The sequence below is a fragment of the Xyrauchen texanus genome, chromosome 31 (assembly GCF_025860055.1).
Source record: "Xyrauchen texanus isolate HMW12.3.18 chromosome 31, RBS_HiC_50CHRs, whole genome shotgun sequence".
Lineage (NCBI taxonomy): Eukaryota > Metazoa > Chordata > Actinopteri > Cypriniformes > Catostomidae > Xyrauchen > Xyrauchen texanus.
Window position 1 is genome coordinate 13,185,744 of NC_068306.1, and position 27,887 is coordinate 13,213,630.

General features: G+C 39.0%; 1 protein-coding gene and 1 pseudogene across 3 annotated transcripts in view; both read left to right on the forward strand.

Moving 5' to 3' along the window:
• Positions 1 to 8,450: 8,450 nt before the first annotated feature.
• On the forward strand, positions 8,451 to 27,822 carry LOC127624546 (beta-1,3-galactosyl-O-glycosyl-glycoprotein beta-1,6-N-acetylglucosaminyltransferase 4-like; annotated as a pseudogene).
• The window catches only part of LOC127625146 (soluble lamin-associated protein of 75 kDa-like), a 41,022-nt gene continuing 39,216 nt past the window's right edge, over positions 26,082 to 27,887 (forward strand). For 2 of the 3 annotated variants that reach the window (XM_052100236.1, XM_052100238.1), the window contains exon 1: positions 26,082 to 26,203. The gene's annotated coding sequence lies outside the window, so the exon portion shown is untranslated. Of the gene's footprint in view, positions 26,204 to 26,404; positions 26,479 to 27,887 lie in introns of those variants that run through there. The other variant, XM_052100237.1, reaches the window with a different exon arrangement.

The following is a 27,887-nucleotide window of genomic DNA, read 5'->3' on the forward strand; positions in this document are numbered from 1 at the left end:
TGTTTCTGACAATTACACACCTTATTGCTTTTTGGATCATTTGTAGTTAACTGGCTTGCTAGGTCATCAAAGTCAGTCTGCCATGGTTTCACATGTCAGCTCTTCAACAGAAAAATATGTAATGTAATTAGTAGAGCTGTTGATTTAACGTGCTAATTCAGTGCGATTAATTTGACTAAACATAACGCGCTAAAAAAATTTACGCAATTAAACGCAATGACCCCGGACCGTAATATGGAAGATTCCTGAGAAATGCAAGCTTGTAGTACCACCTGTTTACTCCAGAGGGCAGTAAGTGAAACTTCAGCTGCGTGGCAACGCGCAGTTTATACAATGAAGAAAAACGCCCTTGAGCAGCAGAACAACACAGACCCCAAGACGCTACACAAGCATGTCTGACGCTTGTTGAAATTGACGGGTCCTTAAACAAGCCCTCATAATAAATCTCCAACTGATTGACAAATTCACTTGTGAAATGGATTGCTGTGAACTGTATGCCAATGATTGGCACATGTTCAATAATATGGTAGTAAACCATACATTGTATTCTAAAGCCGCTTTTTGTATGCATTAATAATTTTGTAATGCATTTTAATTATCTGAATATTTTTTATTTTTTATATATATATATATATATATATATATATATATATATATATATATATATATATATATATATATATATATATATATATAATTTGTTTACATGTAAAGATAACTATGTATCATAATTTCATCCTTATATGTTGAATTATATTTATATGAGGGGCTTTCTCAGCAAATATTTGTATATGCGATTAATCGCAATTAATTAATCTGGACACCATGAAATTAATTAGATTAAAAAATGTAATCAATTGACAGCCCTAGTAATTAGCTATCTGCAGTTATACTTTTTTTGCTAAACAAATGCAGTCATTACATCAACTTACCAGCGAGTGTGCTTGAGAAACACTGAAATGAATGGGGCTCAGTGCTGGAACTATTCAGTGTTTGGAACTATCGGTTGCCCTACGACATGCGTCACTTCCGCATTCTCCGATTACAACAGCAGTATATGGTAGTGTCAAAACCAGCGAGTTGAATAAGAGAGTTGCAACACTTTCATAGACTTTTGTTGTAATTGGAGAATACGGAAGAGACGCGTCATGGGGCAACCGATAGTTCCAAACACTGAATAGTTCCAGCACTAAACCCCATTCATTTGACATTGGCATTAGCTGGCCTCTCATGAATCTAGTCAAGAGAGATACTTTATGTAGCTAGCTAAAGTTAAGGTTTATCGTTAGATAATAGCTAGTTAGATTTTTAATTGCATTTAGCCAATGTAAGTAACACTTCCCTAGCTACCATAACCTGATGTCAGTTGGCTTACATTTACCTCAAATTAATTGCTGTTATTGGCATTTGTTAAACTTACAAAGTTTATCTTCGGTGATTAGATTTGTTGTTAAAGTTAGCAACATTTAGTACAAGACCATACCGTATTACATGATCTTGTTCATGTAAGATCATCGTTAGATAATTTTTGGCCTCAGTGGTTGCACAATTAAAAACAGTCATTTTTCAGAGTTTGTGTGATTCGTGAAACTGATAAATAGCAGCTGCGTTGCAAATGGGTCTAATTAGAGCATACGCGATAACAATGAGGGTGATTCCTGAAATATGCCGTTGCAACACATTCTCACACCCCAACTCGTCACATACGGACGCTCGGGCAGGACCCCTTGGCGTCGCTTATCGACGCGCCGGGTGTACCTTTGGCGTCGTTTTACGACGCGTCCGGTTTCGAAACATAAAAAACCGGTTGGAGGGCCATTGTAGCGTATTCCTTTTGATTTTTATTGATCGCGGTCTCGACTGTCCACCCGTTCGCGGCGTGATCTTACCCGAGACATGACATTTCAACGCTGCACGCTCCGGTTCGCGCAGATACATGGAAGTTTATGGGACCGCCCTGCGCGTCGAAAAACGACGCCAAAGGTGTACCCGGCGCGTCAATATGCGACGAAACCGCCCGAAGCGTCCGTATGTGACGAGTCGGGGTGTTGGCCATTCATGCCATATTCTTTATGTTGGCTACACCTCCAAAAAAACAGTTAAGCTGAATTACTTTATTATAGTCATTATTCATTTCAGATTCAATGTACTGGACAGAAGTAATGCCAATGTCCAAATACATATGAACCTAACTGTAGGTGTGTACTCTCACTTTTGTAATCTCCACCTCATTAAAATCTATGGGAAACATTGGCTTTTAAATGTGTATTTAATCTACAGTATGTCCTTCAATGTATTAACCTTAACACAGTTTCAACTTCCTTTACTACTCCCTGATCTCTCCAGCAGCAACAGGCTCGACTCGACTCAAGACCCAGTCTCCTCTGGGGCCTCAGACATGGTCTGCTTCTAGTGGTGGAATGTACATTTACTCAAGTACTGTACTTAAATACAAATTTGAGGTAATTGTACTTTACTTGAGTATTTCCATTTATTGTAACTTTATACATTTACTCCACTACATCTCAGAAGCAACTTTGTACTTTTTACTTCACTACTTTTGTCTGACAGCTTTAGTTACTACAGTAGTTACCTTTCATACCCTTCCTGTCCAGCGAAAACCATGTATCACCAAATGTGGTGATTTGGAATGTTTGATATAAATTGAAAGGTTAAGTGTTCCTTTATGGGTTGAGAAAATTCTCCTATTTCTTAAGCTAAATAAACTATTTAAAACTCCCTTTGGATTAGCTATAAAATACATTTTCACAAAGACGAAGATAGGGCTGTTTTTAGATACTTGGTTCTCACAGCGACACTACAAACATTTGATGATAGAAGATGCATTGCGGTAGATTAAACTACCCAACAGTAAAAATAGCTCAACCTTAAAAATCTACAGCAGTAAAATGCAACATACACAATAATGCAGCAGTACTGTTAATCAAAAAACATCAGATAGAATAGTAAAACACTTTTCTTTGACAATTTTCAATCTGGTTTCCGATCGCATCACAGCACTGAGACAGCGCTCATAAAGATAATAAACGATATTCGCTTAAATACTGATACAGGCAAATTATCAGTACTGGTACTACTCGACCTCAGTGCTGCATTTGACACTGTCGATCACAACATACTTCTTGACAGGCTGGAAAACTGGGTGGGGCTTTCTGGGATGGTCCTAAAATGGTTCAGGTCATACTTAGAAGGGAGAGGTTATTATGTGAGTATAGGAGACCATAAGTCTGAGTGGACGTCCATGACATGCGGAGTCCCTCAAGGCTCAATTCTTGCACCACTCCTGTTCAACCTGTATATGCTCCCAATGAGCCAAATAATGAGAAAGAACCAAATTGCTTACCACAGCTATGCAGACGACACCCAGATCTACTTAGCCCTATCACCTAACGATTACAGCCCCATTGACTCCCTGTGCCAATGCACTGATGAAGTTAACAGTTGGATGTGCCAAAACTTCAGTTAAACAAAGACAAAACTGAAGTCATTGTGTTTGGAAACAAAGATGACGTTCTCAAGGTGAATGCATACCTTGACGCTAGGGGTCAAACAACTAAAAATCAAGTCAGGAATCTTGGTGTGTCTCTAGAGTCAGAGTAGTCATGTCAAAGCAATCACTAAATCAGCATACTATCATCTGAAAAATATTGCAAGAATTAGATGCTTTGTTTCCAGTCAGGACCTAGAGACACTTGTGCATGCTTTCATCACCAGCAGGGTGGATTATTGTAATGGACTCCTCACTGGCCTTCCCAAAAAGACCATAAGACAGTTGCAGCTCATACAGAACGCTGCTGCCAGGATTCTGAGCAGAACCAGAAAACATGAACATATCACACCAGTCCTCAGGTCTTTACACTGGCTCCCAGTTACATTTAGGATTGATTTTAAAGTATTATTACTGGTATATAAATCACTCAATGGGCTAGGACCTCAATATATTGCAGATATGCTCACTGAATATAAACCCAACAGATCACTCATATCATTAGGATCACATCAGCTAGAAATACCAAGGGTTCACTCTAAGCAAGGAGAGTCTGCTTTTAGCTTTTATGCCAGCCGCAGCTGGAACCAGCTTCCAGAAGAGATCAGATGTGCTCCTACAGTAGTCACATTCAAATCCAGACTCAAAACACATCTGTTTAGCTGTGCATTTACTGAATGAGCACTGTGCCACTGTGTGTCCGACTGTTTGTACTGTATTTTATTTTATATTCTAAACTGTTTCAATTATTCATATATATATTTTTTTATTCTTATTTTAATCTCTTCTATGTAAAGAATTACCATTGTGTATGAAATGTGCTATATAAATAAACTTGTCTTGCAAAGTACTTTTGGCACTTTAAGTACATTTTGTTGATAATACTTACATCATTTTACTTACGTAAGGTTTTGGATGCAGGGCTATTACTTGTAGTGGAGTGTTTTCACAGTGTGGTATTGGTACTTTATTACTTAAGTAAAAGATCTGAATACATCTTCCACCGCTCTGGTTCTGGCAGTGGAATGCCCTCACCCAAAAATCCAAGTAACTGTAGCGTGGAGTTTGAATGTGTTTGCTATAATTTTATGGATGAGAATTTGACTCTCTGGTTCTTGCATGTGTGTCTGGAGATGTTTTGAGCAGTTATCATCCAGTGAAGTTTATTGAGTGCTCATGGTCATTTTTCCAGACCTCCTTTTCTACTGTTGCGGTGAAAGAAAAAATGCAATGGCTATTTTGTACACCTTTAACCTTTCCTGGCATGCTTTCTGCCATCCAGTTTTTATGAAGACTGCCCATTCAAGGAAAAACATATGCACCCTCTCCCTGGATATATTCTATAATAAAATGCCTTGTTGATTGCAATTGGTTGCCTTGTTTATTTTGCACCATTGACCAAACTTCTTTCTTGGGTTAAATTGAGCAGTTGCTTGCATTCATTGATAATCACTTGTTGTGCATGCTTATGTGAAAGTCTTAAGATAACATTACAAATATAGTCACTAATATATCCCACTTAAACCCATTCAAACAGTTTGGCAGTGTGGATTTGTTTGGAACTATTGAGAGCTACATGAACCACATGGCTGGCGAGTTCAAATAGTGTCGCAACTCTCTTTTTCAACGGCACTGGCCAAAACCATCTAAACCATCATGTTTTGGTAATTTGAGAGGTAATGCCGGCGTCATTAACAGGTGAGAGAGAGAGAGAAAGCAGGGAGGAGAAAGAGATGGAACAGCATGGATGGAATAAAAAAGTAATAGATGTCAGCTTTGTCTAGCACTTCTTGACTTTCAAACAAGCTCACCAACAGCTGCATATTACATATAATATTTGCTTAAGTCTCTAATAAACCCCATCTTCCTTCTCTAGTTTGCGCTTTTATCTCCTGATGTAATTAAGCATTGTTGCTCAAAAGGTAACAGAAGAATTTGCCTGGATTTGGTCATAGTTAATAATGTATTAAAGCCGGTTAACCCCCCTGCCTTCACCCAAGGGCATCTTATGTGAACAAGTAATGAATTGCCTTTATTCTCGTCAAATATGTACAACTTTAGATTGTTTGTCCATTTTAAAAAGGCTGATGTTTACAAAGTTGTAATGTTATGAAATGAACTAGCTAAATGATCATTCATGTAATCGGCATGGTTTTCGGATGTTAACAGCAAAGATATTGTAGCCTACCAGCAAGTGACAAGAACAGGAACATGGAATTACACAATCACATCACCTATTGACTATCATGTGAGACAGCCTCATCAGATTAATGATGAAGTAATTGTACTGTCACTGGGGTGTAAAGGTTTATTATGACATATACACAAGTATGTATTATGTATCTGCAAGGTTACCATATTCATTATGTATACAAGGTTTTCAGTAGTATGTATGCAAAACCATTTGTGTATAATGTAAAGGATGAAGAATGTATTCTCATATTGGAGAGCAGTGTGACTACTGAAGGGCTGGTTGTACACTATGTCGCCCCCTGCCGTGTAAACATGAATAGAGCTCCGAACATAATTCCAGCAGCTTTTAACCAAAGCGACTTACACACGAGGAAGGCTACATACAGTAAGCAATTAATACTAAGGAGTAAGTAGCATGGTAAATGCCACAAAACAAAGTCCCAAAATATAGCTGATACAGACAGCAACAGAGAGGGATGTTTTTTTCTTTAGAGAAAACTATTGGAGGAAGGGGGGTTGTGTGTGTTTTTAGATTCTTTAAAGGGATAGTGCACCCAAAAATGAAAATGCTCTCATCATTTACTCACCCTCTGCCATCCCAGATGTTTATGACCAGTTGAGTGCAGAAACCTCATCAGGGACAGGGGCGAAAGGATTCAAAATGCACTGAAATGTATTTGATTTATTTATTCTTTTTTTCTTTTTTTAAAAGAGTAGTAGGTATATATATATATTTAACTAATACTTTTTTTTTTTAAACAATGTTTTCCATTTTCGTTTTACACTTTTTTTTTTGGGAAGGATGTGTTGCATTTGTCGCATTTGCCTTCGAATGCGACCTTCTTTAACAGGAATTCAGAGGATGCATGAGGTGATGCATTAGGTGGGTGTCACAACCCACCATTTTTTGCTTAAAAGGAAAGTTAAAAAAAGAATAACGCTATTTGCCCGTAAATATGATGTTCAAACGCAAGGAATGTTAATTCCCAAGTTGAAGTTCCTCAGTAGATGGGTGCAGAGTATATAGTATGTATAATTATATTAATATATAATTAAAATAAAGTATTAGACTAAAAGTACACCTGTAAAATCTATTTTCTTTTCTCTTTACATCATTATAACTCTCCTAAAATGTACCTCATGCATTCTCTTCCAGAGGGACTTTGTTCCCTTCTCACTCGAAGTGCTCCCGCTTGTTAAAGATTGGCGTGCTATCATAGCAACCATGTTACGTTCCGTTTCCATTTGTCCTATGAAGGCCATCTCATTTAAATGAGACTTGTTTAAAGGAGGACACTCGGTATACATCTACCTAGCATGCAGCCTTCCAAACGAGACACAGACATGGTCTTTGATAATCCCATGTTTATGACATGTCATAGTAAATGTATTTTGAAGTACCTATGAGTACAGTATCATGAAATATTAATATACTGTAATCATTCAGTCAATAATACCATGGTAGTTTTCTGATAGTGATTAGACTATTATCTTGGTTTGCCTGAATCAGAAATCCTCAACCAATCTGCTGTAGCAAGCTGTTAAAGGTGCCTATGTTTAATTTTCTTTAATATGACAGCAATTTACAAAGAACCCTCATAATAACACATTATAACCATTATTGTGAGTTTATTACGAGATTTTAATCTTGTTTTATTTAATTTAGCTCCTCTACTGCCCCCGTTCTGTGCATGTCACAGTGGGTGACTTTGTTTTGCAGAACACAAATTAAGGTAAATGGTACCAAAAATGTGAAGCTCCAAAAAGAACATAAAGGCAGCATAAAAGTAATCCATAGGACTCAAGTAGTTAAATCTATATCTTCCTAAGCTATTTGATAGGTGTGGGGGATAAACAGCTACATATTTTAGTCCTTTATTACTTAAAATTCAAGGAATGTAAATTACTGAAAACAAAAGAAGAAGAATGTGAAAGTGGAGATTGATAGTAAAAAATAACTTGCAGTATATTGATATTGAACATTTTGTCACCTACACTTCTGAAGAACTTTGCAACATTTAAAAAAATATAAAAAATAGCCTCAACATTTAGACTCCAAATGCAAAGATCTCATGGATCAGGCAAATTTTGCAATATATAGTGACAAACAGGTGTTTAGAAAAGTGTTATCATTTTTAAAAAAAAAAATAATATGAGAAAAATAACAGTATCCTCCTGCTTTGATTTGCAATTTTTCCCCATTTATTTGTATTCTCAGAACAGAAATCCTTAAAACTTCTCTCTTTGATGATATACAGGTTTTGTATTAATATCTCGATCCAAGAGCAGAATCTATTGCAATAAAAGAGACAGGTGGTCTAACAATGGAACATCATGGATAAAAATAATTAATATTGTGGACGAGAGACAGAAAATTAGTTATAGAAATAGACCCGTTGGAGGTTATAGGTAATACATGTTTTAATTTATTTTAAAATCTGTTAATAAATAAATATTTGTTGTACTTTTTGTGACAAATGTTTTGGGTGTGTGGCTGAGCACCGTGCTGTGGAAAGTGAATCGGCGTAGATGAGTGGTGAATGATTGCCACCTGTATTTGTGTTTCAGTGAGGAGTGACTGGGGCTTTTAAGGAGAGGAGACAGCGGCAGTCGACAGAGAGAGAGAGAGAGCCCAGCTGAGAAGCTGCTCATGTGTTGGCAGCTGCCATGTCATAAATGTTCGAGTTTAGTTTAGAAGCTTCACTGTTACGCTGCGCAAACATGTTGACTGTGCTGAAATAAAGTTGGAATGGCCGTCTCCCGCTACCTCATTACACTGGTGCAGAAATCCTGGATTGAGGGAGGTACATCATCATGGAGTCCTTGCCATTGGTGGACATCATTAAGACCCTCGCTGGCATCCACCAGACTCAACACCAGGCCCTCCTGGAGCTTCGAGTGGAACAGGAGGAACTTTGCGGTGCTCCTACAAGCCCAGGCGGAGGTCCGGCAGGTGTTCCAGAGCTTGCTGCCACGTGGTAATCCAGGAACGACCCCGGGCCACCACCTCAGATCACCCTGGCCAAGATGGGTCCCCAGGATGAACCCGAAGCTTTCATTGAACTGTTCGAGCGGGCTGCTGCAGGGTTGGGCTGGCCCCAAACGCAGTGGGCGGTCCGCCTGCTACCGCGTTTGTCCGGGGCCATCCTACAGTGGGTCATCTAGAACCCAAAGCAACATCCGCAATATCGGGTAATTCGAGGTGTGTGCATGGGGACGTTCATGAATATCCCTTAGTGCCTGTGGCTATTAAATTTCAGGGGCAAAAATATAGAATAGAGGTGGCGGTTAGCCCTAGTCTCACATATCCGCTGATTCTGTCTATATTTCAGCGTGCGATTCGCTGGCTAGGGAGGCAGAGCTGGGGCTGTCTGTGTCAGTTCCACATCAGGATGACACAAGGGAGGGGGAAGTCCCAGCTTCCCCAGACCTTAGAGGTTTCCCTGCTGGTAATATCCCTTTGGAGCGGACGCGAGAAGAGACCCTGAGGCACGCCTTTGATCAACTGAAAATGATTGATGTTCAACGCCTCCAGCCAGACATTATTCATGTGTTGGCTGCTGCAGTGTCATAGCTGTTGGAGTTTTGTTTAGAGCTTCACAATTACGCTGTGAGCGAACGTGTTGACTGTGCTGAAATAAAGTAACAATAAAGTAAAAGGATTGGAATCCCCATCTCACACATCCTCATTACTGAACCTCGTTACACCATGTTTTTACACCATGGAGACTGGGATGAGTGGCCCAACTCACCTCTTAAGTAATGCATGTAAATTACATAAATTTAGGCTATCCTGGTTTCTCACTGGCAGCTTCTGCTAAAAAGATCAAATAAATCAATTGAATTTTGATTTTATATGGAAAAGTCATTATATACGTAAAAGTGGTATGATTAAAAATTATGGAGGTCTTAAGATGATTGACTTTGACATTATGAATGGGGTTATCAAGCTTAAATGGTTACAATCGTTTTTTAATATTGAGTCCTCATTCTGGTTTGAGTTCCTTCAGCTGTATTTAAAAAAATGTGGTGGAATAAGTTTTCTGTTACAGTGTGACTTTAAAATTTCTAAACTCCCTGTAAAACTTTATGCTTTTCACCAACAAGTACTATGATATTGGAAATAGATTTTCAAACATAATTTTAGCCCACATAACATGTCAATCTGGAATAACTGATGTATAACAGTGTGGCAAAAAGGCATGTGGTAAGTGACATGTTATGGATAACTTTGGGAATATAATGAGTCTCAATTATTTTTTCTGTTAAATACAATATAAGTAGCTCACCTAAAGTGTCTGATAACATTTTTAAAAGTACCCCATTGTCGATGATTAAATTAGTTAAGGAACAATTAAAATATTCAGTGGTAAAACCTAAATTGCATGATCTCATGATAGAAAATGTAAACTTAGCAGATAAAATATTTTTGAGAGATGGTTTACTACAACAATGTTTTCCAGGTACTGTAAAGAGATCTTACATTTTTCAACATTTGGAGAAGAAAGATGTGAGTGCAATTAGAACCAATTTCTTTTCATTTCCCATTGCCCCTTAATGTAAAGAGGTGCACTTTTAAATTATGAATCATATTTATCAAACTAAATAATTTTTTAGAATAAGATTTAATGTTGGGGTCTCAAATCTGTGTCAAATATACAAGTTAGAGATAGAAACAGCTGAACACTTGTTTCTTCCAATGAAATTTGGTGTATTAATTCTGGAAGGATGAATTTAGCTGGACGCAACAAAAAATGACTGCAATTTCATGGAAAATTGTTAAATTCGGTTTACTAATTAAGGATAAAAATGTATCTTACGTTATTAATAATTCATTGCTTTTGTTGAAATTTTACATACACAAATGTACATTTTTCAAAATTCCTCCCCAATTACTTGCTTTTAAAGAGGAATTTTCAATGTATTTAGAGACAGTGAGTGGGATGAAAAGTCCCAAAGCAAAATATGTGTATTCTTTGTTGAAGGATTGGTTTTGTAATGTAAAAAGCTCCTACTCCCCTACTTTATTTTTGTTTATTTTACGTATTTACTTATTTTTGCGGAGAATGTGATGTGTAAATTGAAAAAATAAAGGTAAGATCAGGTGCGATCTCCATAGTGTGTACACTTGAACTCACTAATCACTTACTAAATACAATTTCCACTATATCAGCATCAGCTACTGATGCCCAGTCCAGTGTAAAGCTTAGAGTGCCCCCTACTGACAAAACTGAGTTTAGCGAGGAAAAACTTCACTCATTTAAAATACCTTGCAATACAGTAATATAGACAAATTGTTTCCAGACTTTAGCTGTTATCCAGATGTTATCCATACCTGACTATAAATCAAGACTAAGAAAAATAAGCTTACATTTAAAACAAATAAGACTTATTTTGCATTGTGACCATTATTTTCAGACACTTAAGTACATTTTAACCCCTAATTCTCATTACTTTTATTTTTAAAGTTTTAATTTACTTTTCCAATCTTTGAAGTGATGATTCTCATTAATGTAACAGTATTTTTTTCTGAATTTAAGTAAAAATGAAAGACAGTACCAAGGGAGTCCTACTATGATGTATAGAATAAACATACATTACAATTGAAATATCACTGAGAATATCATAATGCCCATCTTATTTTTGTCTTTATTTTTTAGACATGCAATTTTGAGAATTTGGGGGTGAAATGTGCTCTTTAATTAAAATAATGTCACATTGTAAAAACTCTTAATGGCTCAAAATATAGGTGTCAGTTTCTATTTGCAAAATATAGTTTCAAATTTGTTTCTTATTTAGTGAAACAGGACCATTTCTTGACCGGTTTCGTGAGAATGAATTTAAGTTTTGGATTTTCAAGAGCCCAACCCGATCAAATAAACACTGACATTGAGATTGTCTTATCAGTCATGCTTTCTGTAAAGTATCCAGTTCTGTAAAGTATCCAATTCAGCCATATTCATGGTGATTTATACTGTCAGGCTCCAAAAATGCCAGTGAAATGCATAACAAAAATAGTCCACACGAGATGTGTACTATATTCCAAGTTTTCTGAAGACATAAGATAGCTTTGTGTGAGAAACAAAATACAAATTTAAGCTGAAAATATCCTGTTTCATAGCTTTTGTGCATTTAAACTTGATACAGTACCTCAAGACCAATCGCACTGATGTCAATGACATTAAAAATCTTTGGTTCTTTTCTAAAGGATTTTTGTACGGAAGCGTAATACATTCACCATAGAAAATAAAATGTAGACACCTTATCTCGTAATATTGAGAAAAGATCTCGTAATTTTGATAAAAGATCTCGTAATTTTGAGAAAAGATCTCGTAATTATGAGATAATTTTAAACACCTGGAAGGCGGCATATCTAGCCAGTTGTCCATAGGCCACGGTTCAGTGATCAACTGTACCACCGAGAGGTAACATTAAATTCAGCTGGGATAAATTAGCGTGATACTTCTAATGTAATTTTATAGTATTAGTTAATGGACATGTCTTTGCTCGTAGATTTAAGGTTTGTAGATAACGGTTTTATGATTGTGCTTTTTGTTACCTTTGGTCGACGTGGTCCGTGGGCAACAGAGATGCCTAACTTTAGCTAACAGGCATGATTGAGTCAATGTTGACTTTAGCATATAGCCTAGTAAGTAGCCTAGCTACAAGAGAGTATTTGATGTAACATCAGAATAATTTAATAAAAAGTGTCTTATTTTACAGAAAACCCCCTAAATTTTAAGACATTATTGCAATAATTAATGAATAACATTGTACATGTTTACAATTTTATGATAAAACATTTTTGTATCTTTTTTCAATGCATGAAGTTTAAAAGCATCCCATTTCAGTTCTGTGTCCTCAATTTTCAAGCAAAAAGTCTTACTTTATTCCACTGGATTGCAGCAAGTACTAGAAAAAAATACTTTTTCCTCTATTTCCTCTATGATGTAATACAGAGATGTGAGGTGGAGCTTGAATTTCCCATTGCTTACTCTTTGGTTGTTCATAAGGATGCGTCTCTTGTGGAGAGATTGTTAAGGGCCATCTATATGCCTCATAATATATATTGCATACATTATGACCTGAAGTCTTCAGATGACTTCATATGGCTATAAAAGTTCTGGCAGTATAAGAGGGTGCAGTATGCAGGCATCTCACGCCTGTCTGATATTCTAGAGTCTGAGGTCAAGTGGAAATATGTCATCAACCTGTGCGGTCAGGATTTTCCACTGCGAACAAATGCAGAACTGGTGTCAGATCTAAAGGCACTTAAAGGCATGAACATGGTGGAGAGCAAATGACCTGGAGGAAAGAAGAGGTGCTGGAGTTTCCACTATGCCCTGAAAAATTCCCACATTCTCACAACATAGAAATGTTTGTGGGCAGTGCGTACTTCACTCTTTCAAGGGAATTTGTGCTTTTTGTTCCGAGTACTCTAGTTAGGGATTTCTTCACTTGGTCTGAGGATACATACACATCTGATGAACACTTTTGAGCAACTATGGTTTGTGTGTGTAGCACCCTCTACCCTCTCAGGAATGACGTACCTGAGCTCTTAGGGCGGGTACTCGGGTTCAAACTTTGTAGTCTCTCGACTAATTATAAGGGAACTCTCTTAACACCCTTTAACACAATACCTAATTTCCTCTCCTGAACTAGAACCATGCATTTAAAGTGAATGTGAATTAACCCAATGGAAATATTCAGGTTAATCTTCAACCAAACCAATTAGTAAAATTAATGAAATCACATCAAGTAAACAATTACAGTGTTTATTAAAAAACAAATATGAATTTAAATGAAATAGGAAAAAATGAAACTAGAAAGATGATAAATAAACAGTAAACTACAATTACCTGTCTATTCTAGAGTGATGTCACATAAATGTAGTTGGAATATTTTAGAAATACACAATCTCTATGATTAATGTACTTTTAGAATGGTATGACATTGACAACCCACAGATGAATATGAATATTAACAATTAAGTATAACTTATGATAAATAAAATGCCTCTCAATATGGTTTTAACACTTTTTTAAATGCACCATCCAATCTATTTACATATATATGAACTGCCCTTTACAGAAAATAAATAACAATAAATGCTATGGCAGTTATAAATGAAAATATAAACACATTAACTGACGTGGGCCCACACACACACACACGCTCACCCCTCATTGCAGGCCTGTATCGTTGCTCGCGTGCGTTGTGGCCACAAAATAAAGAGATAATTGGCCGCTTCACTCCGAAGAGCCAAATAAACATTAAATGGGATACCTTCAATCCGTAAGTAATGAGTCCTCCCGTGTTAGGAAACTCCGATCACTCACTTCGTCCCTGATATGCGCGTCCTGGACTCTTTACGATCCCTCGTTGCCAGGGGAACCCTGAACCCCTCGGCGATTCAGGGCGCTACCTGGATGTGCAGTCGTGCAGCTCCTCCTTATCACCGTTATTCACGTTGATAAAGTCTGCTTTATTATTTAGATACTCAAGTTACTACTTCGTTTGTAGTTAGCACTAACTCGTATGGAACTCACACAAGTGTATACAAACTAAAAGATAACTTACAGCCAGCGAACCCTTGGTTAAACAAAATCTCTGCTGAATATAATAATCAGAAATAAATCAACCAATCCTGGTCGGATTAATCACTATTCTCTCACACATTCAGCACGGCGCGTTTCAACACACACCTTCATCCATCCATCCTCTCTCCTTTCTCCTCTCTTTTTTTCCCTTCCCAACTTCCAAGACCCAATCATACATACATTACATAGGTATCAGGCGGGCTTAATAACTTATGCTCCAATGAATAAAGGGCAAACCCTAACTTGTTTGTAAAACCCACGTTTTGCACATGTACATTACAACCAAACTCTACCACAGAACGATGCTCTTAAAGGCGCAGATCCCATTTACACATCGTAAAGAAATATAAACTTAGTACCCAAGAAACATTATTTGAAAGGGTCTTAAATACTCCAGCTTAACTTTTAGGGGAAAATCACCAGGGTTACACTCTCCTCCCTCTAAAATTCTCATGTCCCTATGAGATTACAGAGAAAGTCAAACTCAAATCTGTAATGTGGCCATTATAGCTGAATTAGAGTTTACTTTGCTACACTTAGAACACTGGGCCAGTGGATGACACCACAAGGTGTTACAATCGTTTTCCTTCACCGGAGAGTTTCCAAGATGGATGACCATACCCTTGTACACCATAGATAAAGGTCTATCTGAAGGCTTGCCGAGACTATCGTAACTGAGCTTCATGACCGGTTTCACGGTTCTCTTTGAACGACTATCAGTAGATGCTATCTCCACGGTTGGAATGTTGCTGACCTGAACTTTCTCTTTTGGTAACTCCTCCACTTCCATTTCAGGGTTTGAATAGGAACTCTCTCTCATATTCTCTTCCAGACTTTCTTCAGTCACATTGTCTTTCAGAGTTCTACTTCCATCAGCACTGTGCACAACTTCCTCACCAGCAAGTTCAGGCAATAAGGTGTGCAGTGGCGTGATTTGCATTCCACCTCGGTCTGGCACATGGTAGCAAATATCATCATCGCTCTCTGAAGACGTTTCCACTCTGTGGTGTTCATACTTTTCCTCTTAATTGTTTTTTCGTTACAGATTGGGCTCTAGTTACTGGAGGTCTTATGTCTTCTCCACCACTCGGAGCAGGAATTCTCACACTGTCTCCAATCGGCAACAGGTGATCTCTGTGGAGAGTCCTCACTCGTCCAGTTCCTGTCTCCTGTCTTAGCTTATATACAGGTAAGTTCCTTAACCTCTCCACTACAATGTAAGGCATGGAATTCCACCTGTCCTCCAATTTATGCTTTCCTGTTTGAGCCAGGTTTTGAATGAAAACACGATCTCCTTTTTCCAGCATTTGAGGTTTCACTCTCTTGTCATAATGTTGTTTATTCCTTTGATGATTTTTCAAAGAAGTCTCCTCTGCTAATTGGTAAGCTTCTCGAAGTTCATGTCTCATTCTTTCCACATACTGCTGATATGTTACTTCATTATCTCCATCAGGTGAAGTACCAAAGCAAAGATCCACAGGTAGACAAGCCTCCCGTCCAAACAAGAGATAGTACGGCGAGTAACCTGTCGCTTCGTTCTTGGTACAATTATAAGCATGTACCAGCTGGCTAATATGTTAGCTCCATTTTGCTTTCTTTGCAGGATCAAGGGTACCCAACATTGAAAGAAGGGTGCGATTGAATCGCTCAGGTTGAGGGTCACCCTGCGGATGGTAAGGTGAAGTTCGGGATTTTTTGATCCCCAACATTCCCATGGGGCAGTGGTGGCTCAGCGGTTAAGGCTCTGGGTTACTGATCAGAAGGTTGTGGGTTCAAGCCCCAACACCACCAAGACACCACTGTTGGGCCCTTGAGCAAGGCCCTTGAACCTATCTGCTCCAGGGGCGCCGTATCATGGCTGACCCTGCACTCTGACCCCAGCTTAGCTGGGATATGTGAAAAATAAATAATTTCACCATGTATATGCAGAAATGTATGTATAATGTGTGACAATTGGTCAAATTAAATTAAATTAATTAAATTCCCAGAAGCTCCTTAATGAGACGGCTCTCAAAGTCTCGGCCTTGATCAGAATGTATTCGTGCGGGCAACCCATAGTGCACAAAAAATTTCTCACACAGAACCTTGGCCACGGTCACAGCTCTTTGATCCTTTGTGGGAAAGGCTAACGTGTAAAATGATCCGTTATGACCAGGACATTTGCAATCCCTTTTGAATCAGGTTCTATGGAGAGGAAATCCATACATACTAGGTCTAAAGGCCCAATGCTAGTGATGCGATTCAGCGGGGATGACCTCTGTGGTAAAGTTTTCCTGGCCACACACCTTCCACAAGTCTTTACATACCGCTCAATGTCCTGGTTCATTTTAGGCCAGTAGAACCTATCTCTTAGCAGTTCAACTGTCCGCTCCACCCCCAAGTGTCCTGCATCATCATGCAAGGATTTCATTACCTGAAGATGGAACTTCTCAGGTAAAACCATTTGCCATCGCTCTTTTCCATCTTGGTCTGTTGTTACTCTATGGAGAAGATTGTCTCTGATGGTTAATTTTTGGCTTTGTCGTTGTAACAGTGCCACAGCTGGATTTGAACTTTTGGGCATAGTAAGCACTTTGTTTGAAGCCACTTCTTTTTTTACAGGAGCAATGACAGGGTCTTGCTCCTGAGCTGACCTTAGATCTTTGTTAGTCCACCACTCCATTTGACCAGTTACAAGCTGGGCAGGACAAGCATACATCGTTGGGATACTTTGGGGAGAGACACAGAGTTGGTCTATCAACCTTGAATAAGACCTATCACCTAGGGACGAACTGGTTAGATAACATACAGCCTTTACTGCTGTTTGTGGTATCTCTGCCCACTCATCAGACTCCTTGCTGGAAGGATTTCGAGACAGTACATCCGCATCCACATTTTGTTTTCCTGGCATCGATGTCCAGTGGCATTCAATTTGGCACTCGTCAAGATGTAGGTGAGTGGATTATTATCAGTTCTCACAACAAACTTGACGCCATATAAGTAGTCGTGGAACTTATCAACTACTGCCCACTTGAGAGCCAGGAACTCCAGTTGGTGTGTCGGATAACGCTGCTCAGTAGAACTCAACTTTCGGCTTGCATAAGCCACTGGACGCAACCCCTCTGGGTATTCTTGATTCAGGACTGCACCCAAACCATTCAAACTGGCGTCAACATGAAGCACATAGGGCTTAGTAGAATCCGCAAAAGCCAAGACTGGAGCATTAGTAAGGCAGTGAACAATCTTCCTAAATGCCTCCGTACATGCTTGATTCCAGCGTTCACCAAAGGGTTCAGACTCCTTGAAATACTTCCCTGTTGAGGCAGTGTCTCTTTTCCCTTTCACTGGTGGATAACCCTTGGTGAGGTCTGTCAGTGGTCTCACAATAGCGGAATAATTTTTAATAAAGCACCGGTAAAACCCGCAAAATCCTAAGAAAGACCGCAAGGACTTGAGTTCAGTCGGCATTTTCCAGCGCGTGACTGCTTCCACCTTCTCTGGGTCTAGGGCAATTCCAGAATCAGAAACAATATGTCCCACGTACTTGACTTCCTTTTGACAAAACTGGCATTTGTCGATGGACACTTTTAACCCAAACTCCTCAAGGCGGTCAAGCACTTTGAAGAGTCTCTCTTCGTGTTCTTCCAGCGTACGACCGAACACAATTAAATCATCCAGGTAAACAATAACCTGTAGTAAATGCATGTCTCCTACTACCTTTTCCATGAGCCGCTGGAACGTGGCAGGAGCTCCAGTAACTCTCTGTGGCATGCGCTCAAACTGATAAAACCCTAATGGACATATGAATGCAGTTTTGTCCTTGCTCTCCTCTGCCATCTCGACCTGATAGTAACCACTTCGCAAGTCTAATACTGTAAACCATCTGCTACCAGACAAGCAATCCAACACATCATCTATTCTCGGGGTGGTATACTGGTCAGGAATAGTTCGACTGTTAAGTGTTCGATAGTCAATGCACATCCTCACATTTCCATTTTTCTTTCTAGCAATCACAATGGGGGATGCGTAAGGACTTCGAGACTCTTTTATTATGCCCGTTACCAGCAGGTCCTTTATGTGTCGACGCACATCATCAATGTCGGCAGGAGTTATATGACGGGATCTCTCTCTGAATGGTCTGGGGTCATTTAATTGAATGTGATGTTTCACACCCTTTGCCAATCCAACGTCCCACTCCTCAAGCGAGAACACATTGATCCTTTCAGACAGCTTTTGCCGTAACCTTTTTTCCCATTCAACAGGAATGACAGACGTGCCAAAGTTAAACAAGTCTGGGTCGATCTTCTTTGATATGCTTCTCTCCCTGCAAGTCTCGGTGACAGTATCTGTTGGAAACATGTGAGCAAGGACAGTGCCAGGAGGTACAGCAACCTCTTTGGATGTTTCGTTATGCACAGGCAGCTGAAAAGTGTCCATGTTTATAGCTGAGAAAGGCAGCACTACAGGGGGAATGAATAGTCCCGCAGGTAATTGGTCATCAGCCGTAGCTTCAACTACAAAAATGTCCTTCTTCAACGGTTTTTCATACTCCATCTTACAATTTGCATATACCTCACCTCTCGGAGGAACAATAAGAGCACGCGGCCCCACCCATTTGACCCTTGCCTCTGGCTTTTCGGTTAAGCAAACATCAGAGTAGTTGGACTGGATCCTTAAGGCATGCAACACATCAGTATTATGGTCTCCACTCAATGCAGCTAATCTTCCAAAAAAACTGGAATTCGTCCCAGTTATCACAGGGACTTGCTGAAACCCTTGGGGCTCAGGACAAACTAATGCTAGAATGGAGATCGACTCTTCCACTCCAGTAAAAGAAGCAGGAAACAAGGCATCAATCACTATGTACCCCTTGTACGGGTAGCTTGAGGAGCTCAATCCCCAAATAGAGAGTCCATGAAGAGGCTGTAACGGCACCTCAGATAGGTATTTGGAGTACCAGGAGTCAAAAACAATTGTTACCTGAGACCCACTGTCTAGCAGCGCTTTGCACGGATGTCCATTTATCGTCACTGAAACAGTGGAGGAGGGACCCACCAGTCCTTTTGGAAGACAGTTTGCTCCTGCAACATCAACATGACTTCTTGCAGAATAACAATCATGAGTCCCAGCCTTAGAACTGTCTCCTGAGGCATCATTCCTTCCACTCTTCGCCTTCCTTAGTGAACGGACCAGTTTCTGAATAACCAAAGTAAGATTCTCATGAGCTTTACATATTGTGGCGATGTGCCCATCTTCCCCACACCGGTAACAGAAGAAATCGTCCCTATCGGTGGAAGATCTGGTCCTTGACTGAGCAGAAACGGGTTTGGGTTGCTGTTGTTGAGCTTGGTCTACTGGCAAACCATAGCCTACCTTCATTACTCCTATCTGCTGCTGCAACTGTTGTATTTGTTGTTTCAGAGCTTCGACTTCACCTTGTGGTGTCTCCACACTTTTCTTAGTGGGCTTAGATTTTGACTCCAGCATCCAGGGAGCATTGGAAATTTTGGGAGATTCATCCCCTAATCTGGTTTTTAAGGCTTGGATTTCTGCTCTTAACTCGCTTACAACAGCAAAGCTGAGTTTTTGTTCCTGACTATGGACTCTCTTTACTGTAGTTCTGATTTTCTGTCTGGCGGCTTCACCATCTTCTGCTTCTCTGATCTCATTTAACAGAGCTAAGAAGGTAGGTGGTTGCGTTTTTCTCTCTCGCAGCCTTAACTGTAGAAGCATCAGGTCTGATTCAACTGCTCCTCTAATCAATTGCTCTACTCTCACTCTACCACCATCTGTGGGGACAGTCCACCTCTTTGTACCACTTTGGTTAATGATTTCTCTACTCTGCGGAGGAAATCAGACAGTGCTTCACCAGGACACTGGCGGAGAAGACGGAAAGCAAAGTATAAATCTTCACCTGATTCAGAGGTTCCGAAAGTACTTTCTAAAGCTTCTAGATACTGTAGAGCATCAGCTTCAGGACTAGAAAATCTCACGGCTTTGACAATATCAAGAGCAGGTCCCTTTAAGCTCTCCACAATTCTTCTTCTCTTCTCTTTCTCAGAACACTCGCACTCTGTGATCATCATGCGAGCTTGGTCCATCCAGTTCTCCATATTTTCCTCTCCTGACGGTGTTGGAACAGAACCAGAAAAAGTACGTAATCGTCTATATGCACTACTATCAGTGGTTTGTCTGCCCGTTTTGTCCAACAGGTCCCCCACAGCCCGAATTATCGACTCAGGAGAACCAGCACTGAGACTGGAAGGAGCAACTAAGGATTGCAAATCCTGCATGGACTTCCCTTCGTTCGCGAGGAACATTGCCAGCTTTTCTGCAAACTTTGCAGGAGATGTGTCACACTTCTGAACTATTACCACCCTCCAGGGATCTTCCCCCTCATCAGGCAGCAATACTGGTGGGACGGTCAATGGGTTAACAGCTTCCAGACACTCACATAAGACTTTTAAAGTATCTGGGCTAACACCAACTTTGGTAGCTCTTACACGTACCCTTCCCCAAGCTTTCACTGTTTGAGCTACATCCTCAATATAGGCCACATCAGCTTCAGCAGGAACCCCTACCAGCAAAATGGCATGCGTTTCATCCACCACAGCATCTTTGCACCATGAGGTCAGTTCTGCTCGAAGCTCAGGGTTTCCACTCAAATCCATCACTTCAATAAGGGTTAGAACAGAACTATGTTAATATAATAAGGGAGTTTCTGGGTTATCTATTAAATTAGGGTGAAAGAAAAAGAAAAATCCCCGTATGGGCCACCACTTTATGTAGCACCCTCTACCCTCTCAGGAATGACGTACCTGAGCTCTTAGGGCGGGTACTCGGGTTCAAACTTTGTAGTCTCTCGACTAATTATAAGGGAACTCTCTTAACACCCTTTAACACAATACCCAATTTCCTCTCCTGAACTAGAACCATGCATTTAAAGTGAATGTGAATTAACCCAATGGAAATATTCAGGTTAATCTTCAACCAAACCAATTAGTAAAATTAATGAAATCACATCAAGTAAACAATTACAGTGTTTATTAAAAAACAAATATGAATTTAAATGAAATAGGAAAAAATGAAACTAGAAAGATGATAAATAAACAGTAAACTACAATTACCTGTCTATTCTAGAGTGATGTCACATAAATGTAGTTGGAATATTTTAGAAATACACAATCTCTATGATTAATGTACTTTTAGAATGGTATGACAACCCACAGAATATAATAATCAGAAATAAATCAACCAATCCTGGTCGGTTTAATCACTATTCTCTCACACATTCAGCACGGCGCGTTTCAACACACACCTTCATCCATCCATCCTCTCTCCTTTCTCCTCTCTTTTTTTCCCTTCCCAACTTCCAAGACCCAATCATACATACATTACATAGGTATCAGGCGGGCTTAATAACTTATGCTCCAATGAATAAAGGACAAACCCTAACTTGTTTGTAAAACCCACGTTTTGCACATGTACATTACAACCAAACTCTACCACAGAACGATGCTCTTAAAGGCGCAGATCCCATTTACACATCGTAAAGAAATATAAACTTAGTACCCAAGAAACATTATTTGAAAGGGTCTTAAATACTCCAGCTTAACTTTTAGGGGAAAATCACCAGGGTTACATGTGTCTTGAGTACCAGGGGAGGTGCCAAGAGCTGACCCTGACATTACAGAACTGACATCTAAAACCCACTTGGGGTCCGTGTACGGGCTGTGTGTATTTATGGTGCTCATATGGCTTCTTGACTATGGCAACTGGTTTGCTAATAAAGTGGACCAAAATGTAGATCTTATTCTTATTGAAGGTTTAGAGGAGAAGCTTTAAGAAAAACGGATGACCAAAAAAGAAACCGTAAAATATCTTACATTTTCTGTCATCTATTGGGTTTGGGGTTAAAACGAATAATGTGAGATCATTAGCTATAGTAATTAGAATGACAACAATATGATTTCTTTCTTTAGGGCCACTCAGATTTATCTTTCATGAGGTTCTTAATTATTGAATTGGCTTTTTCAATTAGAGTTCGTTAGAACTAGAACATTTTAGCTTAAATAATTCGCCCTTAATCAGTATCCATTCATCATACTTGAGTAAAAGTAAAGATATCTTCAGGGAAAATGACTCAAGTAAAAGTTAAAGTAGCTCATGAGAAAACGACTTGAGTAAAGTATTATTAAAGTAACTGATATTAAATTTACTTAAGTATCAAAAGTACAGGTACATTGCATAAATTACAAAATAGTTCATTAAACACATGGCAATTTATTTGATTGGTGGTTCTCATCATTCACTCGCCCTCATGCCATCCCAGGTGTGTATGACTTTCTTTCATCTGCAGAAGGCAAACAAAGATTTTAGAAGAATATTTCAGCTCTAGAAGTTAATTCATTGCAAGCAAATGGTGGCCAGACATTTCAAGCTACAAAAAGTTTTTGGTCTATTTTCACCCAAAAACCAATTGGATCCCTTCAGAAGACATTGATGAAACCACTGGAGTCTTATAGATTACTCTTATCTTACATTTATGTGCTTTTTGGAGCTTTAAAGGTCTGGCCACTATTCACTTACATTGAATTGACCTACATAACAGCAATACTCTTCTGAAAATCTGTTTTTGTTTTATGTTCTGCAGAATTTTTTTAAGTGCTGGTAATTATTTGTACACATCATATCTTGTTTAAAGGTGCAATGTGTAACTTTTTTCATGTAATATTTGCCTTTTTTGCCAAAGTGTGATGGCTCGTAATACAACTTAAAAAATTAGCCATTCCCGAACTTCCTAGGTTGCCTATTTAAAGCCTGTAGACAGATTTTCATGCGAAGGGAGCGGGTCGCTTTTGCCGTGAAAATCCAAAGGATGTGACGTTTATGAGAGCCTTACCTCAGTGCTTCCGCTATTCAACAGCGTAAACAGACAGTCTGCAACACTAGGTAACGTTAACTTAGAGATTGAATCCAGCAAACGTCCGGCTCCCAGCACAACTCAGAGTAAGCCAAAAACAAAAAATAAACAAAAACAATCAAACAAAAAAAAAGTTTAGCGACTAATTCCCGTCTGGCTAATCGTGGTCGAGCGAAAACTGGATTGAACATTGCAGGGCATTTGATTCCTGGATGGACCTTTGTTCAGTTTTGGGGATCAAAACCGCCCCTGAATTGGCGTTCTTCTAATTGGACAGGTAGTTTACATAACTGCAAAGCATGTGAAATACAGTGCCATAAGAATTGATGTCATTTTAGCTAACTTGATCTTGCCTGCTACGAATTGCAAGCTACATTGCTTTGTAACTTTCAAATAATTTATCTGTTTATGCTAAAAGTCAGGTTAATATCAATGTTAATCTGTAATTATTAAGCAAGGTAAACTACAATAACACATTAAATGAATGCTAGACAATGTTCAAGATAATGCAAAAAGACCCATTCATTAGTGTTATACAGAAAAAACAGCTATTGATAAAGCTGGTTAGCTAGCTAATGCCGATACAGGCTGTCCTATAAATGCAGTCACTGTATCATGCAAAGAAAAGTGATTACTTCAAACTACAGTCTCGCATAGTCAGACCTGAATCCACACTTTGTTTTAGCCCTGTTCCAGCACTGGAGTATTTGTACTTTGTTTCTATACACCACTGCCCTTAATTCATGGGAGTCCAGGCTTTAAAGCGCTTGTTAAATTCTCCTTTGTTGCCTTTATGAAAATGTACAGTTCTTGTATAATATACAGAGTTTAACTGTTGTATTATGTTAATCTCAGGTAAAACCATACTCTTCATTTGTAGATGTAATTATGGTTTCTAAAAAACAAACTGGCATTTGTAGTGAAAAACAATATCCACTTAGAATCTTCAACTGCAATAAAAGTGTCTTATATTCCACTAATATACAATATTTAATATAATTATAATAATACTAACATTGATCATAAATACAATAGTTCTGCCAAAACAATGTAGTTCTTACAGTTAGTGTTATGTAATAATGATGTGTGTGTGTGTGTGTGTATGTACAATCACCTAAAGGATTATTAGGAACACCATACTAATACTGTGTTTGACCCCCTTTCGCCTTCAGAACTGCCTTAATTCTACGTGGCATTGATTCAACAAGGTGCTGAAAGCATTCTTTAGAAATGTTGGCCCATATTGATAGGATAGCATCTTGCAGTTGATGGAGATTTGTGGGATGCACATCCAGGGCACGAAGCTCCCGTTCCACCACATCCCAAAGATGCTATATTGGGTTGAGATCTGGTGACTGTGGGGGCCATTTTAGTACAGTGAACTCATTGTCATGTTCAAGAAACCAATTTGAAATGATTCGAGCTTTGTGACATGGTGCATTATCCTGCTGGAAGTAGCCATCAGAGGATGGGTACATGGTGGCCATAAAGGGATGGACATGGTCAGAAACAATGCTCAGGTAGGCCGTGGCATTTAAACGATGCCCAATTGGCACTAAGGGGCATAAAGTGTGCCAAGAAAACATCCCCCAAACCATTACACCACCACCACCACCAGCCTGCACAGTGGTAACAAGGCATGATGGATCCATGTTCTCATTCTGTTTACGCCAAATTCTGACTCTACCATCTGAATGTCTCAACAGAAATCGAGACTCATCAGACCAGGCAACATTTTTCCAGTCTTCAACTGTCCAATTTTGGTGAGCTCTTGCAAATTGTAGCCTCTTTTTCCTATTTGTAGTGGAGATGAGTGGTACCTGGTGGGGTCTTCTGCTGTTGTAGCCCATCCGCCTCAAGGTTGTGCATGTTGTGGCTTCACAAATGCTTTGCTGCATACCTCGGTTGTAACGAGTGGTTATTTCAGGCAAAGTTGCTCTTCTATCAGCTTGAATCAGTCGGCCCATTCTCCTCTGACCTCTAGCATCAACAAGGCATTTTCAGCCCACAGGACTGCCGCATACTGGATGTTTTTCCCTTTTCACACCATTCTTTGTAAACCCTAGAAATGGTTGTGTGTGAAAATCCCAGTAACTGAGCAGATTGTGAAATACTCAGACCGGGGAGATATATATATATATATATATATATATATATATATATATATATATATATATATATATATCTCCCTTTTCAAAATAAAAGTCCCTAACATTATTCCTATGACAAGGGAATATTAAAGATGTTTTGTTTCACCTATATATAATACTTGGTTTTGTAAATAAAATTATCTTAAAAAAGATACCTGACCTTTTGGCTATTTCAGCCTTCATCAGAGGATAAAAAAGTGCAAAGTGCTAAAATAGACAGACAGACAGACAATAAGACAGACAGACAGAGAGAGAGAGAGAGAGAGAGAGAGAGAGAGAGAGAGAGAGAGAGAGAGAGAGATAGATAGACAGACAGACTCAAGCCTGATAGCCAATGAAAGGCTGGCGGCTATTTTTACCCCATCCAATGTCAAACATATATCCTCTTCACGTCACATACCACACATGACACTGTGCAAGCTGGCCTTTTCTTACCTAAAGCGCTGCAACAGTTTCATGACTTCCGTGACACTGACATACTTAATTTGATATTTCTTCTTCACCAGCACTTAAAGCATCTGCTTATAGTGTCGCAATGAGGAATTGTAATTGAAGTGATGCTTTAATAAATGAGAGCTTAGTTGCTTCTCGTGAGTCGAGACACTAACTTAAACATGAAACACATGGTAATCCCCTCAAATCCTTTACATTTATCAGGAGATGTTACGTATGAGACCTCGTTCATCCCGTAGATCCCTCAGCTCCACGGGTGCGCGCGCAGCTTTGAGCGCGTCCTTGAGATCACGCTTAACAACACCGGAGGCACCGTGCCTATACTGGGTACTGATTAAAAAAATCGTTCAAAGGAAAATATAAGACACAGAAAAATTTCATCGTCAGCAGTGTTAAGGTGAGTCAACAGTTTTCCAACAGAAGCACGCACTGTCGAGTTTTTGATATCGCTTGTAAATGAATGTTGCGAAAGCAAACTGAACTGGCACGGCCCAGTGTGGGGAGGATGAATGTTATTTAGATAAATGTTTTAGATCGTAAATGATCGATGTTTCGGCTCGCATCTCTCATAATGTTACATGTTGCAAGGAGTGGAACAATTTGAGACGTTGTCTTAAAATGTTGCATTATGTCGTTGGAGGTTTAACGATTAAAATGTGCACGCGACTTCAGGTGAGGCAAATATTTGAAAGAAAATAAATAAATAAGCGTGCGTGCTTGACCAAACTTGAGTTTACTTGATGGTTTTATCATTTCTAAGCGTTCATTTACAGTAACTGATGCCATTAAGTGCGTATCGATACGTGTGCACTACATGTGTAGTTGTGCTATTAGGTTTGAGCTGTTTAATTGGCTGTTATATCTTTGATTTGAAATCTTCTATACGTTTCATGTTAACACAACGGCAATGGATGCATTGGATGCATTAATTAATGTATTGTTAAAACTTAATTGACAGTTGTTTACAACTTTCAGCGGTTTATTTCTAATAAAAGTTTGGCTTGGAGCAGGATAGTTTCATTAAATTGATATTAGAGTTGTTAAAACGCACTTTAAATTGACGGGACAGGAAAACATGCGCATCATTTACGCTATTAAACCTTTCCCCGCACACTTTTAATGGTTTATTATGAATAAAGATCATATAGTCAGTGCAGTTTGTGTGTTGGTGAGTTGTTTTGAGGTATGCATCTTGTCAGATATCCTCCCCCCATGGAAAGGGAACACGTTGTTCCCTTTGCACCAGAACAAAGAAAGAATGAGAGGTCCTGTTAAAAGATTCAGACATCTGACATTGTATTTGTCAGTATATTGTGTAGAACTTGGAACTGATGGAATAAAGTTAATTACTGAAAGAGTTTGTATTTGTTATGACACCCACAGCTGATTTTTCTGAAGCAAACCATTTGTTTAATGTAGTTTATTTTCTAGCTGATAAATTCACTTGTTTGTTAGTGCCTATGTGTACTTTCTCTGTACTTAAGTAAATATGAACTATATTTCACTATGTTCTAAACTGATTAATTTGTATGGTCTCTTTCTATTAAAAATATAAAAATGTTTTTATGGTCAACATTACAAGTCACAACCTTGGTCTTAACTTGTCTCAAAATGACAAAGTTGTATAGTGTAGTTTGTCTTACGGTTGTTTCCCTTTGACCAAACCAGCTAAATCCAGAACTCACCCTACCCTCAGAAACTTCACATTTCTCACTCACACCCCTCACCCTCCTCATTATTATCTGAACTGGCGTCTTTTTTTTTTATTCCATGAATGGCATAAATGGAATATCATACATTTTTGTTACAACTGTGGAAGTTAATAAATCATGTGTATGTTTTTTAAAGGGCAAACGCAAAATAGAATCATGGGCCTTAAAGCCTGGACCTTTGTGAATTATGGACAAAGCTATTTTTCCTACTGTGTAAAATCTGTTCTCTTCTAATGCTCTTTGATAGGGCTTTTCCACCAAAATGGCGATGGTTCTCGTGCCGCACCTGTGCTCGACTGGTTGATGGCTGGGGTTTTCTGGAGCCTTTTGTAAACTAGCTGTGCTTTTCCACTAACTAGATAACTGAAT